The following is a 4,941-nucleotide window of genomic DNA, read 5'->3' on the forward strand; positions in this document are numbered from 1 at the left end:
TGTGGGAGGAAACCGGAGCACCCGGAGGAAACCCACGCAGACACGGGGAGAATGTGCAAACTCCACACAGTCAGTCGCCTGAGTCGGGAATTGAACCCGGGTCTACAGGCGCTGTGAGGCAGCAGTGCTAACCACTGGGCCACCGTGCCGCCCAGGTGTTAGCAATTCTGGAAAGTGTGAAAATAGAAACGTCCCCTGAGGCTGGATAGGATTTATCTGAGGATTCTTTGATCTTTGGCTTTGATATTTGTCATCATTGTTTACAGGAATAGTGCTGGAAGACTGCAGGATAGCAAATGTTGTCCCTTTGTTCAAGAAGAGGAGTAGAGACACCCTTTATAGACCAGTGAGCCTTACTTCAGTTGTAGGTAAAGTGTTATTTAGGGTTATAAGCGATAGGATTTATAATCATCTAGAGAGGAATAATTTAAGTAAGGATAGTCAACCAGGTTTTGTGAAGGGTAGGTCGTGCCTCACAAACCTTATTGAGTTCTTTGAGAAGGATGAGGTTAAAGTGGTTGATGTGGTGGATATGGATTTCAGTAAGGTGTTTGATAAAGTTCCCCGGATTAGGCTATTGCACAAAGTATGGAGGCATGGGATTGAGGGGGATTTAGCAGTTTCGATCAGAAAAGAAAGAAGACAGAAGGTGGTGGTTGTTGGGAAATGTTCATCCTGGAGTTCAGTTACTAGTGTTGTACCACAAAGATATGTTTTGGGAACACTGCTGTTTGTCATTTTTATAAATGATCTGGATGAGGGCACAAAAGGATAGATTAGTAAATCTGCAGATGACAATAAGGTCAGTAGAGTTGTAAATAGTGGCACAAAAACTGCAGAATTGGGCTGAGAGGTGGCAAATGGAGTTTAACGTGGAAACATTTGAGGTGATTCACTTTGGAAGGAGTAACAGGAATACAGAGCACTGAGCTAATGGTAAAATTCTTGGTAGTGTGGATGAGCAGAGAGATCTCAGTGTCCATGTACCTAGATCCATGAAAGTTGTCACCCAGGTTGATAGGGTTGTTAAGAAGGCATACGGTGTGTTAGCTTTTATTGGTAGAGAGATTGAGTTTTGGAGCCATGAGATCATGTTGCAGCTGTACAAAACTATGATGTGGCCACACTTAGAGTATTACATTCAATTCTAGTTGTCTCATTATAGGAGGGATGTGGAAGCTTTGGAAAGGGTGAAGAGGAGATTTACTAGAATGTTGCCTGGTACGGAGGAAAGGTCTTATGAGGAAAGGCTGAAGGACTTGAGGCTATTTTTGTTAGAGAGAAGAAGGTTGAGAGGTGACTTAAATGAGTCATATAAGACGATCAGAAGATGGTGTGGACAGTGAGAGCATTTTTCCTTGGATGGTGATGGCTAGCAAGAGTGGACATAGCTTTAAATTGATGGGTCGCAGATATAGGACAAATGATAGAGGTAGTTTCTTTACTCAGAGAGTAGTAGAACTCACTGCCTGCAACAGTAGACTCAACAACTTTAAGGGCATTTAAATATTCACTAGATAGACACATGGATGAGAATGGAATAGTGTAGGTAAGATGGGCTCCAGATTGGTTTCACAGGTTGGTATAACATTGAGGGCTGAAGGGCCTGCACTGTGTTGTCATGTTCTAACTCTAACTCTAACTTGAGAGCTGTCAGACAAAAAGTGAGGTCTCATTAACTCCTTTCCCTTTCAGAGCTTGCGAGGGAGAAGCTAATGAAATATCTAGGAGAGGACAATGATTGGGAAATCTTACTTCCTGCTGTCACTCCTGCAAGGTAATGTCATCATCGACTTGGTCAGGTTGCTGTTTGATTAATCTTTTACAAAGACGTCTTTATTGAGCTCTGATTGGGAACAATTCAGCAGTGAGCCAGTGCGCACACTCACATCAAATCCTGGTCACATATCACCCTGTGCTCACCGATATACACCAGCTACTCATCTGACAACAGTAGTGAAGGAGGACAGAGATCTTCAATGTACATTGTCGGTCTAGAGCGGGTTACAGAGGCAGTGAGTGGAGGGGGAGGACGGGAAATCAATGGTGATTATCCTGAAGCTGAAGTTTCATTAACCAATGGAAGTCAGTGAACCATGAGTCAGTCATGGGTCTGAGTTTTGATAAAAACTGGGAATGATGTTTATTCTGGAAGCGACACGTTTGAGTGCAATTTTCTGAAACTTGTGTATTTTGTTGATTTTTGACACAATTGCCCACTTCTCCTAAAATACACAGGCTGCTCAGTGTCACACTTCCTCTGCATTCTCATTGTGATAGAAACCAGGAAGGGTGTGAGATAACCAACAGAGAGAGGAAAGGAAACACACTCAGTGAAGAAATGTGTCAAACATTCAGTTCCCAATTTACCTTTGCTCTCAACATATGCAGAGCTCAGGCTAGAGGCACCTTGCTCGAGTGTTTCATACTGTCTGCAGGATTGGGGTCAGTGCTGAGTTTGGGAACCAGTCAGTCTCCAATGCTACATCAGAATCAACAATACAGCAATGTGGAGCATGGACTAATTCTCTCCCTCTTACACTTTAATTTCTACCTTTTTGAGATTTTGTTCTCCATGATTACCAACCCCTTTGTCTAATGCATTGGGTCTCGATGTCATTGGCCCCACCACAGCTCTGCCAAAATTATGAAAGAAAGCCTCTTTTCCAACACCTTCCAGTTCTGAAGAGTCATTTCAGACTCCTTTGTGAACTCTGTTTCCCTCTGCACACAGTTGATCTGAATTTCACCAGCTTTCTCAAAGTTTGCTGAGATTTCCAGCATCCACACTGTTTCCCTTTCAGTATCCAGTAACACCACGACCAGTCAGAATCAACGTGGCTTCTTCAATTTTTTTTAAAAAGCTTGCATTGATAACTGCGGAGAGAAATCAGAGTTAACATTTCAGTTTGAGTGTCCCTTCCTCATTTCCATAGATGCTGACAGACCTGCAGAGCTTTTCCAGCAATTACTGCTTTTGTTTCTGCTTTACAGCATCCTCAGTTGTTCCTTTTTTTTATAGAGCTGATAATTATTCCCTGGTAAATTCCATGGCACGTCATGACTACATTCTGCCTATCAATATATAGGGAACATTTCTTCATGCAGTCTAGAATTTCAGTTTGAGTGTCCCTTCCTCAGTTCCATAGATGCTGACAGACCTGCGGAGCTTTTCCAGCAATTACTGCTTTTGTTTCTGATTTACAGCATCCTCAGTTGTTCCATTTTTTTTATAGAGCTGATAATTATTCCCTGGTAAATTCCATGGCACTACATTCTGCCTATCAATATATAGGGAACATTTCTTCATGCAGTCTAGATTGTGGTGTCCTTTGAAATTTGGACTGATGAGTGCAAAGTGAAATACTTCAAAAGTACGTCTCTCTTTTCAACAATAATCAAGTACAATCCACCAAAAAACAATGAACACACACTGGCAGGAAAAATAGGAAGGTGTGTGGAAGGTGTCAGTCAGGTGGAGTTGTGGAAAACAGGGTTCATGTTGAACAAATATATCAATCATTCATCACTGCTCCATGGATGAGTGAATCCACAAAGTAACAAACTGAGCACTGCACTTAATTTCCAGAGGGATACAATTGAAATGTAGGAACACTACATTAAACCCAAATCGAATTCTGGTCAGACCACATCTGGAGTACTGTGTGCAGTCCTGATGTGCACATTATAAAATAGACCCAAGGTATTTGAGAGAGTGCAGGGAAGATTAATACAGTGGATTTCAGAAATATGTGGATCAATGCATCAGGAAAGGATGAACAGACTGCTCCTTGCTGGCAGAAAAGCTGATGTGATGAAATTGCTCCTTTAACAAAGTTTTGCTATCCTTGGCTTTTCTTTTTCAGAGAGATTGTAATTGACACAGACTCTGAAAAGGTTTTAGGGCCAGTTTGATAATAGCTAACAGATACTGCCTCAGGCAGAGGCTTTCAAGTTTAATAAAAACAGTTGTACAATGAAAGGGGTGTGGCCAGTTCTGCCAGCTCAGCTTTTCTCTGGTTGGCTTTTTTTAGCAGTAGTGTGAAGAACAGCTCCTGGGTCTACAGGCTGCTACTCTGTCTCTGACTTCTATCCTCTAAGAATTTGAGTTTGATTTTACCATTTGTGCCAAAGGATGTTTTGGCGATTGTTGAAAGTATTTGGAACAGCAGCATTAATTTGATCTGTTGGGTTTTGGAGAGGTTAAGTTATTCGGTATTCCATTTTCTGTTGTTTATGTTTCATTCAGAAATCTTGTAAATAAATTCTGTTTTGTTTAAACTAAATGGTTTGACCAACTGTATCTCTCCTGGAGTACACACCTCACACCTACTTAAAACAACCAGCAAAGTTAGGGCCTGGGATACAATCTTGAAATGATTTAAGGGGTCTGGCCTGGTCCAGAGCTCTTTGCGGGATTTGTTCTGTAGTTCCAAATTGGGATGAGAGTTATCAGACTCAAGGGCAGCAAGTGTTAGTGTTAGTGTCTTTTGTTCTGGGTGTTGAATTCAGTTGATTTAAATAGTGCTTGGGATAGCAATGGCTCTTTCTGTCAACCAGAGATTTCTCTGGGTGGAAGAAGTGACCTTGGGGCTTTTACAAAAGGTGATTAAGGCCAAGCTGCTGCAATTAGCCGACAAGCTGGGGTTGGAACTGCCTCCTTCCATGAGCAAAGGAGAGATATTTATAGCAGTAGCTCAGCATTTGAATTTGCTGGAAACACCATCAGAACCTTTTGAGATGGATAAAATTTAATTGCAAATGAAGCAGCTTGAGTTACAGGCAAAATACAAGGGATTATGATGAAAAGCAAAGGAGAGAGGAAACGAAAAAGAGAGAGAAGAGAGACAAAAGGAGAGTGAGGAAAGTAAGAAAGAGAGAAGGTTTGAACTTCAAAAATTAGCACTTAGACAGGAAAATCAGCTTACAAGGTTGGAGATG

This window comes from Chiloscyllium plagiosum, chromosome 47, assembly GCF_004010195.1.
Source record: "Chiloscyllium plagiosum isolate BGI_BamShark_2017 chromosome 47, ASM401019v2, whole genome shotgun sequence".
NCBI lineage: Eukaryota > Metazoa > Chordata > Chondrichthyes > Orectolobiformes > Hemiscylliidae > Chiloscyllium > Chiloscyllium plagiosum.